At 41.0% G+C, this 16401-nt stretch overlaps 1 protein-coding gene across 1 annotated transcript in view; it reads right to left on the reverse strand.

Moving 5' to 3' along the window:
- The window catches only part of RSF1 (remodeling and spacing factor 1), a gene marked incomplete in the record, with an annotated part of 156297 nt that overhangs the window by 125808 nt on the left and 14088 nt on the right, over nucleotides 1-16401 (reverse strand).

The following is a 16401-nucleotide window of genomic DNA, read 5'->3' on the forward strand; positions in this document are numbered from 1 at the left end:
ATTCCACCTACTTCTTATGCCTCCTCTGGGCCTAAAAGCCAGCCAGATGAAAACCCTCCCACTGGGCCCCAGCAGCCAGGCCCCACTGCCTTTCTCCCGACAAGCTCCCACCCACCTATGCGCCCAAGCAGTGGCTGCAACCCCACCAGCTCGGGACAGTGCAAGCAGCCCACAGAGGGGAACTCCCTGAGTGCTGGGCTCGGAAGGCATGGAAACAGCCCCACACGGTATTTCCCACATTCGGCAACTCCTTCAGGACTGGGAGAGGTAGCTGATCTACCTAATACATAGAAACAAACAGATTCAGGCAAAATAACACACAGAAACACGTTCCAGTCACAAGACCAAGACAAAACTCCCAGAAAAAGAACAAAACAAAGATAAGCAATCTACCTGATAAAGAGTTCTAAGTAATATTCATAACGATACTCTCTGAACTTGAGAGAAGAATGTGTGAACTTCAACAAAGAGACAGAAAACACAGAACATAGAGGGCATTCCCTGGTGGTCTAGTGGTTAGGATTCAGTGCTTTCACCACTGCAGCCCAGGTGCAGCCCCTGGTCTGGGAACTGAGATCCATCATGGAGCCACTGCACACCACAGCCCAAAAAAGACATAACTGAATTTTTAAAAATACACTAGGAGTTCCCAATGTGGCACAGAGGGTTAAGGATGGTGTGGCCATTAAAAAAAACCCCACAACTAGAGGGATTCAATAGCAAAAAGGGTTGGGGGGGGCAAGTGTATGGCAATAGACTTGATGTGGTAGCACCCTGCAGTGAACACACAAATGTTAAACTATAATGCTGTATACCAGAAGGTTACATAATGAAAAATGAGAGGAGAAAAAAAAGAAAAGCCTTACTTAAAAAAACAGAGCATTCCCTTTGCAGCTTAGTGGAAACGAACCTGACTAGCATCCGTGAGGATGCAGGTTCAATCCCTGGCCTTGCTCAATGGGTTAAGGATCCAGCGCTGCCTCGAGCTGTGGTGTAGGTCATAGACTCAGCTCGGTGCTGGCGCTGCTGTGGCTTTGGTGTAGGCCAGCAGTTGCAGCTCCAATTCAAATCCTAACCTGGGAACTTCCATATGCCACGGCCCTAAAAAGCAAACAAACAAAAAAAAGAGTTCCGTTTTGGCTCGGCAGGTTAAGTAAGGATCCGGCATTGTCACTGAAGTGGCTCATGTTGCTGCTGTGGCTCAGATTCGATCTCTGGCCTGGGAACTTCCATATGCTGAGGGCAAGGCAAAGAAAAAAAAAGAAGGGAAAAAATAAAAAAAGGAAAAAAAGTGCGAGTGAGCGCACACAAATGTGACACAGAATAAGCAGCAGAATGGAAACAATAAGTAGTAGAAATAAATGAAACCAAAATCTGGTTCTTTGAGAAAAATTAAAATAACTGATAAGTCTCTATCCAGACTGACCAAGAGGGAAAATGAGACACAAATTAACAATATCATGAATGAAATGCATTACAGACATGAAAAAGATAAGAATATTATGAGCAATGTATGTTGGTTAATTTTGTAAGTTTAGCGAAATGGAAAAGTTCTTTGAAAGAAACAAATTACCAAAGCTCATCCAAACAGAGATAACATGAATAATCCTGTATCTAAAGAAAGCGAATCTGTCGTTTAAAACCTTCCCATAAAGAAAATTCTAGACCCTGAAGGATTCACTGGTAAATTAAGCCACACATTGAAAGAATTCCAATTCTTCTCTTTTTTTTGTTGTCTTTTTGCCTTTTCTAGGGCCGCTCCCGCGGCATACGGAGGTTCCCAGGCTAGGGGTCCCATCAGAGCTGTAGCCACCGGCCTACGCCAGAGCCACAGCAACGCGGGATCCGAGCCACGTCTGCAACCTACACCACAGCTCACAGCAACGCTGGATCCTTAACCCACTGAGCAAGGGCAGGGACCGAACCCACAACCTCATGGTTCCTAGTCGGATTCGTTAACCACTGCGCCACGATGGGAACTCTTTTTTTTTTTTTTTCCACAGATGAAAAATTCCTTGACAGTATTTTAGCAACATATAAAAAAGGATAATGCATAATGACTATACCTTAGTCTGCTCAGACTGCCATAACAAAATATTATATTGGGGAGTTCCTACTTAGTGCAGTGGGTTAATCATCCAGCTTGTCTCTGTGGCATTGCTGGTTCAATTTCTGGCCTGGCACAGAGGGTTAAGAATCTGGCATTGCAGTAGATGTGGCACAGGTCACATATTCCGCTTGGATTTGATCCCTGGCCCGGAAACTTCCATATGCCAGGTGTATGGCCAAAAAGACAGAAAAAAACAAAAACAAAATACCGCATCTGAGGAGTTTCTTTCGTGACTCAGTGGTTAATGAACCCAACTAGGATCCATGAGGATTCGGGTTCAATCCCTGGCCTTGCTCAGTGGGTTAAGGATCTGGCATTGATGTAGCTGTGGTGTAGGTTGCAGACACAGCCCAGGTACCAAGTTGCTGTTGCTGTGGCGTAGGCTGGCAGATACAGCTCCAATTCGACCCCTAGCCTGGGAACCTCCATATGCCATGGATGCAGCCCTAAAATAACACACACGTGTGCGCACGCGCACGCACACACACACACACACACACACACACACACACACACAAACGAAATACCACATTTTGAGTTCCCTGGTGAAGGATCCAGTGTTGTCACTGCTATGGCTCAGGTTACTGCTGTGGCACAGGTTTGATCCCTGGCGTGGGAACGTCTACACGCTGTGGACGTGGCCAAAAAAATGCCATATAGACTGGCAGTTTAAACAACAGATAAATATTTTCTCACAGTTCTTGAACCTGCAAGTCCAAAATAAGGGTGCTGGCATGGTCAGGTTCTGGTGAGAGCGCTCTTCCCGAAAACAACCACCTTCTCACTGCGTCCTCACATGGCAGAGGAGACTTCGCTTCCTCTTCACTTAAGAGGTCACAGTCCTTTTAGGGTCCTACTCTTGGGACCTCACTTAACCTTAATTATCTCCTAAAACCCTATCCCAAACACAGCCTCACTGGGGAGTAGGGCTTCGAAACATAAACCTGGGGGAGACACAATTCAGTCCACAGCAATGAGTAAATGAAGTTTATCTCCCAAAACGCAAAACTGGTTTTAAAAAGTCCATCCGTGTAATTCACCACATGGATAAACTTAAATGAAAAAGAACAATCATCTCAGTATATGCTAAAATAACTAACAAAATCCAACATCAACTCCTGAATAAAGCAATCCAGAAATAGCCAGGAACTTTATCAATCTGAGGAAGGACAGAGTGAAAAATCTCCTGTCATCAACATATTTAATGGTAAAAGAGTAACTGCTGTCCCCTTAAGATTAGGATGAAGGCAAGAATGTCCACAACCACCACATATATTCACAACTCAATGTATGGTTCTGGGAAGAAAAAGAAATCAAAGGCATGCAGATGATAAAAGAAGTAAAACTGGGAGTTCCCACTGTGGCACAGTGGGTTAAGGATTTAGCATTGTCTCTGAGGTGGTTTGGGTTCGATCCCTGGCCCAGCACAGTGGGTTAAGGATCTGACATCACCACAGCTATGGCACAGGTTGCAGCTGTGGCTTGGATTCAATCCCTGGCCTGGGAACTTCCACATGTTGCTGGTGTGTCCACAAAAAAAAAAAAAAAGACTCAGTATATTATGGTATCAATTTTTCCCAAATTCATCTGTAGTTTCAACACAATCCCAAAAAAGATTCCAGAGAAAAAAAATCTTTTTTGTCATTTTTAGGGCCATACCCACAGCATATTGGAAGTTCCCAGGCTAGGGGTCTAATCAGAGCTGTAGCCACCAGCCTATGCCAGAGCCACAGCAACACGGGATCCGAGCCATGTCTGCAACCTACACCACAGTTCATGGCAACGCCAGATCCTTAACCCACTGAGCGAGGCCAGGGATCAAACCCGCGTCCTCATGGATGCTAGTCAGGTTCATTAACCGCTGAGCCACGATGGGAACTCCAGAGAGAAATTTTCGGTAGAAAGTGATAAGCTTATTCTAAAATTCATATGAAAATGCAAAAGGGCCTAGAATAGCTAAAAGCATCTTTGAAAAGAAGAATAAAGTTGAACCACTTAAATTACCTGCCTTTAAGACTCATTACAAAGTTAGGATTGATTGAGTCAAGGCAGAGTGACATTGGCCTCAAGAAAAACAGATTACAGAAACAGAAATAGGGTCCAGAAATAGAAGAACACATATACAGTCATTTAACTCTAAAAATAATTTGGGGAGTTCCCGTTGTGGCTCAGTGGTTAACAAGTCCGGGTAGGAACCATTAGGTTGCGGGTTCGATCCCTGGCCTTGCTCAGTGGGTTGGGGATCCGGCGTTGCCGGGAGCTGTGGTGTAGGTTGCAGACATAGCTCGGATCCCCGAGTTGCTGTGGCTCTGGCAAAGGCCGGCAGCTGTAGCTCCAATTCAACCCCTAGCCTGGGAACCTCCATATGCCGCGGGAGCGGCCCTAGAAAAGGCAAAAAGACAAAAAAAAAAAAAAAAAAAAAAAATTTGGTTATTGAATAAAATTTGTATCATGTAACGTCCATCATTTTAATGGGTACAATTCAGCTGCTTTAGCATATTCACAGTATCATGGGCCCATCACAGAACATTCCCATCAATCTGGAAAGAACATACATCCCTTCCAAACCTCCTCCCCACCTCATCCTAGGCCAACCACAAATCTGTTTTCTGCCTCTAAGAATATGCCTAACCTGGAAATTTAATATAAATAGAATCAAAGTCAATGAAACCTAAAGCTGGTTGTTTGAAAAGATGAACAGAATTGATAAACTTTTAGTTTGACTGATGAAGGAAAAAGAAACTCAAATTACTAAAATCAGTAATGAAAGAAGAGATATTACTAATGACTTTACAGAAATAAAAGGATTAAGGAATACTACGAACAACTGAATGCTGACACATGACATAACCTAGATGAAAAACACAAATTTCTAGAAACAAACTATCAAAATTTACAAAAGAAGAAACAGAAAATCTGAATACCCATAAGGATTTAAGTTAAAAAAAAAAAAGTTAGTAAATCAAAAAACTTCCCACAGGAGTTCCCATCGTGGCGCAGTGGTTAACAAATCCGACTAGGAACCATGAGGTTGCAGGTTCGGTCCCTGCCCTTGCTCAGTGGGTTAAGGATCCGGCGTTGCCGTGAGCTGTGGTGTAGGTTGCAGACTCGGCTCGGATCCCGCGTTGCTGTGGCTCTGGCGTAGGCCATTGGCTACAGCTCTGATTAGACCCCTAGCCTGGGAACCTCCATATGTCACGGGAGCGGCCCAAGAAATGGCAAAAAGACAGAAAAAAAAAAAAAAAAAAAAACTTTCCACAAAGAGAAGGCCAGGACTCAACGGCTTCACTGGAGAATTCTACCAAACATCTAGAAAATTAACACCATTCCTTTTCAAACTCCTCTAAAGCACAGAAAATGAGGGAATGCTACCCAAGTCGTTCTATGAGACCACATCACCCTGACATCGAACCAAACAAAAATCACAAGAAACAAAAAGATGAGTATTCTTTACGAATACGAACACAGAAAAATTCAACAAAATACAAGCAAACTGAATCCAGCAACATACTAAAGAGATTACATATCACGACCAAGTCGGATTTATCCCAGAAAGGCAAGAGTTTAGGAGGGGCTAGTCACGCCAGAAATACCAATCCTGTGATTAGACAGTTGGGGGCTTTGAGCCATGTGGTATCAGCAACACTTCCATGGAGGGGTGAGGGACTGGACATTGAGTTCAATCATGTGGCCAAAACTCTCTGCCATGGAGTTCCGACCATGGCTAGGCAAAAACAAATCTATCTAGTATCCATGAGGACGCAGGTTCAATCCCTGGCCTCGCTCAGTGAGTTAAGGATCTGGTGCTGCCATGAACTGTGGTGTAGGTCACAGATGTAGCTTGGGCCCTGCGTTGCTGTGGCTGTGGTATAGGCTGGCGGCTACAGCTCTGACTTGACCCCTAGCCTGGGAACCTACAGGTGCAGCCCTAAAAAGACAAACAACAGGAGTTCCCGTCATGGTGCGGTGGTTAACGAATCCCACTAGGAACCATGAGGTTGCGGGTTTGATCCCTGCCCTTGCTGTGGGTTAAGGATCCGGTGTTGTCGTGAGCTATGGTGTAGGTTGCAGATGTGGCCTGGATCCTGCGTTGCTGCGGCTTTGGCGTAGGCCGGTGGCTACAGCTCCAACTGGACTCCTAGCCTGGGAACCTCCATATGCCGCAAGAGAGGCCCAAGAAATGGCAAAAAGACAAAAAAAAAAAAGACAAACAATAACAAAACACTGCCACACTGAAGCTCAGCGGCACTTTCTGACTGGTGAATACACTGATGTGCCAGGAGGGAGATGCACCCGGATTCCACGGGGCCGGAGCATGAATACTCTATGTTGGGACCCTCTGAGACCTTGCACTATGTGTCTCTTCATTTGGTTGTATCCTTTAAAATAAAACCATAATCAGGGAGTTCCTGTCATGGCTCAGCAGTTACTGAATCTGACCAGCATCCATGAGGATGCTGGTTCAATCTCTGGCCTCACTCAGTGGGTTGAGGATCTGGCGTTGCCCTGAGCTGTGGTGTAGGTCGCAGATGCAGCTCAGATCCCGCGTTGCTGTGGCTGTGGTGTAGGCCAGCAGCTACAGCTCTGATTCAACCCCTAGCCTGGGAACCTCCACACGCCGTGAGTGTGGCCCTAAATAGCAAAAAAATATATAAATAAAATAAAAATCAAACCATAGTCAGAATATAGTACTTTTCTGAATACTGTTGGGTCAGTCTAGCAAATCATCAAACTTGAAGTAGGCTGCAGGAACCTGAAGCTGGCAACTGAAACGGGGGCAATCCTGGTGATCATGCCCTTCAGTCTGCGGACTCTGACCCTAACTCTAGGTGGCTGGGGTCAGAACTGTACTGCATTACTGTACACGTACACTTTGTTTTACTGGGTTTCACCTTATTGCACTTTACAAATTCTACATTTTCACAAACTGAAGGTTCGTGCAGCCCTGCGGGGAACAAGTGTACTGGTGCCATTATTCAAACAGCATTTACTCAGTTCCTATCTGTGTCACATTTTGGTAATTCTCCACATATTTCAAACTTTTTCATTATTATTATATTTGTTACAGTGTTCTTTAACCAGTGATCTTTATTTTACTACTGAAATTGTTGAGATGACATGAAATGCACCTACATTTTATTATTAAAATTACAACAAGCAAATGTAAAATATTACATAAACTTAGTTGATAAAGCAGCAGCAGGATTTGAGAAGACTGGTTCCAATTTTGATAGTTCTGCTGAGGGTAAAATGTTATTAAACAGTTTGGCATGCTAAAGAGAAATCATTCATGAAAGAAAGATTGATGTGGCAAACTTCACTGTCTTATTTTAAGAAATTGCCTCAGTTACCCCAACCTTCAGCAACCACCACCCTGATCAGTCAACAGACATCAACACTGAGGCAAGACCTTCTACCAGCAAAAAGATTATGACTTGCTGATGATAGAATTTTTTAGCAATAAAGTATTTTTTAACCAAGGTACCTACATTTTTTTTAAAGATACAATGCTACTGCATACTTAACAGACTATAGTACAAACATAACTTTTATATACACTGGGAAATCAAAAAATTCAGGTGACTTACTTTATTGCAGTGGTCTAGAACCCAACCTGTAGTATTCCCAAGGTATGCCTATGTACCAGTTGGTATAAGAATAAAATCCGGAGTTCCCGTCGTGGCGCAGTGGTTAACGAATCCAACTAGGAACCAGGAGGTTGCGGGTTCGGTCCCTGCCCTTGCTCAGTGGGTTAACGATCCAGCGTTGCCATGAGCTGTGGTATAGGTTGCAGACACAGCTCAGTTCCCGCGTTGCTGTGGCTCTGGCGTAGGCAGGTGGCTACAGCTCCGATTAGACCCCTAGCCTGGGAACCTCCATATGCCGAGGGAGCAGCCCAAGAAATGGCAAAAAGACAAAAAAAAAAAAAAAGAATAAAATCCAACCAATGATTCTGTGAATTTGACATGTCAACTTTAAAATTCAGAGGAGACCATTAACAGCTAAAAATAACCAACAGCATTTCAAAGAACAAGGTGGGAAAACTTGTCTAATCAGATAAAAGGACTTACTTTAAAGCTACAGCAAATGAAACCATTTGGTGAAGGATATACTAGTGCAACAAGAAAAGAGCCTAGAAACAGACTCACATATATGTGGAAATTGGTATCCAAAAGTTGGCATTAGAAAATTGTAAGAAGAAAAACCTCACATACTGTACAAAAATAAATTCCAAGAGGTTTAAGACTACCATTTGAATTCAAACGAAACTTTCAGAAGAAAATACAGATGGACACCTTATGCCTCAAAACCATAAAGAGGGGAATTCTCTTGTGTCACAGTGGGCTAAGGATTTGGCACTGTCACTGCCCCAGCTTGGATCAATGCTATGGTGCAGGTTTGATCTCTGGCCTGAGAACGTTCCCATCGTGGTGCAGTGGTTAATGAATCCGACTAGGAACCATGAGGTGGCAGGTTCAATCCCTGGTCTTGCTCAGTGGTTAAGGATCCGGCGTTGCCATGAGCTGTGGTGTAAGACGCAGATGCAGCCGGGAGCCCGCGTTGCTGTGGCTCTGGTGTAAGCCAGTGGCTACAGCTCCGATGGGACCCCTAGCCTGGGAACCTCCACATGCTGTGGGAAGCGGCCCTAGAAAAGGCAAAAAGACAAAAAAAAAAAAAAAAGAAAAATGTAAATGTTAAAAAAAAACAGACTGACAATTATACTACACTAAAATTTTAAAGTCTGGATCAACAAGATACTATAGGAGTTCCTACTGTGGCTCAGCAGGTTACAAACCCAAATAGCATCCATGAGGATGCAGGCCTCATTCAGTGGGTTAAAGATCTGGTGTTGCCATGAGCTGTGGTGTAGACTGCAGATGCAGCTCAGATCCTGCATTGCTGTTGCTGTGGCTGAGATGTAGGCCAGCAGCTGCAGCTCTGATTTGATCCCTAAGCCTGGGAACTTCCAGATGCCTCAGGTTTGGCCATAAAAAAGCAAAAACAACAAGATACTATAAAAATGGTATTGAGATATTTAAATTGCAAATAAAAGTGACAAAAGGACTGACATCTGAAATACATAAAAAACTGCTACAAATCAATAAAAACAACATAGAAAACTGGGGAAATGCTATAAAAAGGCAATTCACAGAAGGGAAAAATGAATGGTCAAAAAAACATGAAAAAAATGCCGAACTTATCAGAGCAACAGTATGAAACTAGTTCACAATCACAATATCAAAAACTTAAAAACTCTGACAATACCAAGTTTTGATTATCTGGATAAACAGGAACCCTCATACATTACTGCAGTGTATAAACTGATAAAGCTAATTTGGAAAGCAACTTGGCCATCCCAACGCAAAAAGAAAGACAATGGACCTTCCATACCCCTGGCCATGGAACCTGCCGAGGAGGGCAGAGGGCACTAAGCCATTTAAATAAGGTACTTGAGCATCCTCAGGTTTTGGAATCCTGGGGGGCAAGGAAACAATTTCCCACTGATACCAAGGGATGACTGTATACCCTTCTGCCTCAAAAGCACTCCCGCTCTAGGCAAACATGTTATTAGAATGTTCATTACAGCACTACTCTTAATAGCACAAAAACAAACCTAAATATCCACCAGGTAATAGAATACTGTACAGTAAATAACTAAAACAGCAAGGCGTCAACATGGAAACCTTTCAAAAACAGTGTGGGGAGGGGAGAAAACTGTAGAGGAATGCAGAGTGTTATATTATTTACATAAAAAGTGTTAAAACATATATCAATCCATACCATGTATCGCTTATGGATATACGTAAATATATATGCTTAATATAAAAGGGTTCCTGAGAACAACAAACTCCAAAATTCGTAACAGTGGCTGCCTAATGGGAACACAGGAAAGAGAATCAGTACAGGAGTAATATACATAGTATACGTCAAATAAGTATTCAAGTTTTACGTCTCATAAAATCAAAAACAAGGAAATTGAAAGAAAAAAAGCACATCCTAAAAAATTTCAAAGCTCCAGGAATTAAGAGAAAAAAAATCATAACAATCTTTCAGGAAGGAAAAGAAACTCACTTACAAAGGAACAACAATCAGACTGATTTCTCATCAGCAACAGTGGATGCTAGAAGATAAAAGAGCAATATCAATATCAAAGTTCTGGGGGAAAATTCTTTGAACACTGGAACACTGTATTCAACCTAAACAGGCACTCAGCACACAGGACAAAATAAATGTATGTTCAGACACACAAGTACACAAAGTTCACCACTCAGAAATCCTGTTTGGGAAAGAATGTACTACAGGCAAAAGAATAAATCTAAGAGGAAAAATGTGGGAATCAAAAACAGTGGTAAGTTGGAGTTCCCATCATGGCGCAGTGGTTAACAAATCCAACTAGGAACCATGAGGTTGTGGGTTCAATCCTGGCCTTGCTCAGTGGGTTAAGCATCCGGCATTGCTGTGAGCTGTGGCTACAGCTCCGATTAGACCCCTAGCCTGGGAACCTCCATATGCCATGGGAGTGGCCCTAGAAAAAGACAAAAAAAAAAAAAAAAAAAAAAAAAAACCACAAAAAACAAAAACACAGTGGTAAGTGAAGTTCCCAAGGATGGGCAGCATCTTGGGAGCCCTGGGACACAGGTTCGATCCCCAGCCCAGCACAGTGGGTTAAGGATCCATCAGTGGGTTATAACTGCAGCTGGAATCTGTTTTACTTTATTTATTTATTTATTTATTTACTTACTTACTTACTTTTGGAGGGCGTCTTTTTAGGGCTGCACTTGGAGCACATAGAAATCTCCAGGCCACAAACTGAATTGGAGCTACAGGTGCCAGCCTACACCACAGCCACAGCAACACAAGATCTGAACTGCATCTGTGACCTACACCACAGCCCAGGGCCAACACCAGATCCTTAACCCACTGAGCAAGGCCAGGGATCAAACCTGCGTCCTCATGGATCCTAGTCAGGTTTGTTACCACTAAGCCACAACAGGAACTCCCTTTTTTTTAATTAAAAAAATATATATATATATATATATTTTTTTTTGGTCTTTTAAGGCTGCACATGGGGCATATGGAAGTTCCCAGGCTAGGGGTTGAATAGCATCTGCAGCTGCTGGCCTATGCCACAGCCACAGCAACCGGGCTGGGATCTGATCCCTGGCCTAGGAACTCCACGTGCCTCAGGGTAGCCAAAAAGAGAAGAAAAGAAAAGAAAACAAAACAAAACAAAGCAAAAGAGTGGTAGGAGAATAAACTACTAAAACACAGAGTTAAATTTAAGTAATTGTTGAGAAACATAAATATAAATGAATGACAATGTGAAACTAAAGTCCCAGGTAATTAGAACATAGCAGGTTGGAGTTCCTGTTGTGGCTCAGGAGTAATGAACACGAGTATCCATGAGGTTGTGGGTTCAATCCCTGGCCTCACTCAGTGGGTTAAGGATCCTGCATTGCCGTGAGCTGTGGTGTAGGTTGCAGACCTGGCTCAGATCTGGCATTACTGTGGTTGTGGTGTGGGCAGCAGCTACAGCTCTGATTAGACCCCTAGCCTGGGAACTTCCATATGCCCCATGGGTATAGCCCTAAAAAGTTAAAAAAAAAAAGAACATAGCAGGTTGAGTGTGGGGCTGAGAGCCAGGGTCAGGAGGAAGCAGGTTAAGACTCTTAATGACTCTTATATGACTTGAGTACAGAATAGTTACTAAAGCAAATTATGGTGCTCTAGTATCAACCTTAGAGAAAACTGAAAAAACTTCCCAGTATTAATTTCCTTATTGATATAATCATTTACATTATTGATAGTTCTAGCTTAGGAAGTACATATAACTTCTTAGAGTGGTAACATTTTGTCTTTCGAGAGCTAGCCTTCAGTAACTAAATAGCATGAGACCGGAGTTTAACTATAACTCAAGTAACAATGTAGATACTACATGGTATCTAATAGCATGTGTAATAGAGAAAGTCACCTAAAATGGAATTCAACTCAAAATTTCAGCTAAAGAATGTTTCAAAAATAATCAAGAATTACTCATCAACTATCGATCCATACTAAGGACATACATGTACTCACGTACATCTCATCTACGCAATGGACTCAATCCACCACTACATCTTTAACATATTTATTTAGAGTGGCATTTCAATTTATTTGAGGTTCCATCTGTTTCTTGGTGGAGTGGAGGGCATAGAAAGAATGTCTAATAATTATCGAACTGTTACTCAGCAGAATATAGCAACCTCTAAAATTACAAGTATTTTTTGCAAGTGGAAATGGCAGAACATTTCAGTTAAAAGAAAGCTTTACTTAAGGGAATACAATTGGACACCAATGCCAGGATACTTTATTAAAACTAATTTTAATTATCTTAAGTATATAAATAAGGCACTCTAAAAAACTGTCCTTAACAAAATATACTAAATATATATTTAACATATGTATAGCATATACAGATAGAGCAACTTCAATAAATCACAAAAAACAAAATAGCTATAAAATATCCTGCCATAATCTTATTCAGACTATACTTTCAGTAGGCTATAAAATTTACATAGTTAGTTCTTGAGTAATGCCCATATATGTCATTAGAATTCTGAACTTTTTGAAATAGGGAATCATAGCATTTACATATGGCTGGGTCTTTTGGTCATTTCTTTCCTCAGCAATGGAACTATTAACTACTCACTCTCTAAGCCAGAAACCTGGGAATCAAACTTAATTCTTCTTACTTTACAATAATCCATTCTTTAAATCCCTATCAATTCTACCAGCAAAATCTTTCTCAGATCTAGCCTTTCTCCTCACTCCCAATAGCCACTGCTCCAAATCACATCTCACCAACAACATTATACTCTCTAGTTGATTTCCCTACTCTCAAGCCTGCCCACTGCCTTTCAACAACTCAAAAAATTTTAATTTTAAAAATAAGAACTTCCTAGTTCCCGTCGTGGCGCAGTGGAGACAAATCCGACTAGGAACCATGACATTGAGGGTTCTGTGCCCAGCCTCGCTCAGTGGGTTAAGGATCCGGCATTGCCGTGAGCTGTGGTATAGGTCATTGACGCGCCTCAGATCCCGAGTTGCTGTGGCTGTGGTGTAGGCCGGTGGCTACAGCTCCAAATGGACCCCTAGCATGAGAACCTCCATATGCTGCAGCAGGTGCAGCCCTAAAAAGACAAAAGACCAAATAATAATAATAATAATAATAAAAATAAGAATTTCAAAAATAAATAAATAAATAAAGTTAAAAAATAAAAACAAGAATTTCGAGTCACCCTTGGTGGAGATGATAAAAAACAACTCAGAGAAATTGGGCTAAGATTTTTTAAAAAATAAATAACAGAGAAGTAATAATAACTTTTCCCTGAGATGTCTTCAGAAAGATGAAAGAAAAAGTGGTTTTTAAAACTGTACTCTGAGGATTCCTCTAAAAAGTAATAAGCTTAGAAGACAGAGGTTAACACATATGCTTTTCTTATTTTCTCACATGGTCTGACGTTCCTCAGCCACAAATCTTCTAGAAAGCTAATGCCTAAAGTTAGGTAGCAATTTCCTGGACATACCATATCATTTCACATTTCTAAGCCTTTTCTCATTTTGTTCCAAACTGGAATGCTTTTCCATCTCCTATTTAACCATTCAAGTTTCCATAATGTCTACACTGACACTATGGTATCCCCTGGGAAAAGTTAGGGGAAAAGTTAGGTACTTGCTCTCACATATTCCCAAAGCACCTCTCTTATAGCAATTATATACACAATTGTTTGCACTGCTAGTTTCATGCAAACACGGCCATGAAAACGTGACACAAATATATGCTTATCGGAGCTCCCACTGTGACACAACAGGATGGGCAGTGTCTTGGGAATACTGGAATAAGGGTTCGATCCCCAGCCAAGAAGAGTGGGTTAAGGATCCGGCATTGCTGCAGCTGCCACTTAAGTTGGCAGCTGCGGCTCAGATCTGATCCCTGGCCCAGGAGCTCCATATGCCACCAGGCAGCCAAATATATATATATTTATTAAAAATATATATATATATATATATACTGTCCACACGAGACACATTTCAGAATCAAAGGCACAACGAGGTTAAAAAGGATGAAAAAAGATATCCTGTGCAAAGCAGTAACCAAAAGACAGCTAGAGAAACAACATTAATACCAAACAAAATAGACTTTAAAACAGAATTTGAAGTACCAGGACAAACAGGTGAGACACACATTCCTGGTTATACAGGAGAATCACTGATGCTAGGACCCCAGTCCCCAAAGATTCTAACTTTGTTGATGTGTAGTAAGGCCCAGGCATCAAAAGGATTCCCTACATGATTCTAACACGCAAGCAGAAACAGTTAATTAATTCACCTGATTATAACACGGGCTGAAAACCACTAAGCTAGAAGGGAAAAAAATAAGACCACTTAACTAGGGTAAAAGGAAGGTGTAACACCCCGAAGGCTTTTGATGACGTGCTGCACAAAACTTCACAGCTATAGAAGATGGAGTCTTAACTCAAAAAGATTAAAGAAGAGAATTACTTGACCCCCGAGCAATATAAGCGTTAGGGACACTGACTCTCCACAGGATCAAAAATCTGAGTATAAATTACAATAAGCCTTCCATATCCACGATTCCTCAGTTCTTCCACCCAAAGGTTCAGCCAACTCTGGATCATGTAGTCCTGTAGTATTTACTATAGGGGGAAAAAAAAATCCCCATTTATAAATGGACCCACACAGCTCAAGCTCGTGTTGTTCAAAGGTCAACTGTATTTCGAAGGCCAAGGAAGACTGCAGTTGTCCTAAGCAATGACGAATAGGCAAAGATTTATGTTCAAGGCATTCAGTTGTATCTGTGAACTTGCACTTCTTTACTCTTAATGTATTTCAGTAATTAAAATATTACACCTTTTATAATAATGTTCATACTGATAGAGAGGAACTTTTCAAAGTAAGAAAGTATAAATTAGCAGAAAAGAATGTTATAATCGGACTCAGAAGCTTAAGAGTGAACACTCAGACCAAGACCATGGTATTGGGGATCATATAACAATCATATGATTATACTTATGATTAACAATCATAAGATCATACTTTTTACAGTGGTTAAAAATTAGGGTTCTGAAGCCAGATTTACCCAGTTTTAAATTCCCACAGCAACATAAACTATCTTTATAAATTTTTCTCCAAATCTTTAATGCTCTGTGACTTCAGGCAAGTCACTTTACCACTTAAGTAAGACTCAGTTTCTTTAATCTAGAAAGTGAAAATAGTAACAGCAAGATAGAGTGGTTGTGAGGATTAACTAATCTTAGTAGAAGACTTCAGCATAGAGTATGACACAACAAGAAGTTCTAAGAACTATAACATTATTACTAAAGGCATTTTACCTTCAAAATTATAGTAAAGATGCATATTACAAAGCCCCTCATTTTTCATTTTTACCACTTAGTTTTGGAAAGTAAGTAACTTACTGTAAGTAAGTAACTTACAGTAACTAACAGTAAGTAAGTAACTTCCTGGTAACTTACCAGTAAGTTTTAGTTTCTATAGAACAGGAATGAAGAATAAAATTAAGATTGGAAAGGGAGGTCCAAAATATGGGAAAATAGGGGAAAAAAAAAAAGATGCAACATAGTTATCATGGTGAATCAACCAGGCAAGTATAGAAGAAAAAGGCTATAAAAAGAAAGGCCATGAAGGCAAAAAGAAAAACAAGAACAAACCAGTCAATCAGAGCCAAAACTTACAGGGCAAAAAAATTCTCTAAAATAGGGGATTATAAAATGTCTGGATTTACATGCCAGTCCAAGTTATTAGCATTACTACAGATGGTTCCTTTACGGTTCTAATAAAGTAAGGTTTGGCACGACTTTAGTGGGAATATAAATTAAGCTCTATTATATTTCTGATTAGACAAAGTTCTTCAATGTGTTACAACTGTGCTATATCCCAAACCTCCAAACATCAAAGGCAAGTTAAAATTTGGAATAACTCATTCCATCTAACTTTTTTCCATGAAAGACTTCTAACATTTACATTTAAACATTGAGGAAACAGCAATTATATTTATTTTCAAAGCCAACTGTGAGCATGCTCAGGATCAGGAAAATTAATTCCCTGAAATATCCAGAATTTCAAGTGCCAAAGCTTTATAACCAACACTCTACAATTTCCCTGTAAAATAATGATTGATTTTCAAGACACATAAAACCACCCACTAGTAAGTTGGTTCTTCTCCAATATGTTCTCTCCAACGCTCTGTCCCTAAGTAAATCTTTTAAGTT

Source organism: Sus scrofa, chromosome 9 (assembly GCF_000003025.6).
Source record: "Sus scrofa isolate TJ Tabasco breed Duroc chromosome 9, Sscrofa11.1, whole genome shotgun sequence".
Lineage (NCBI taxonomy): Eukaryota > Metazoa > Chordata > Mammalia > Artiodactyla > Suidae > Sus > Sus scrofa.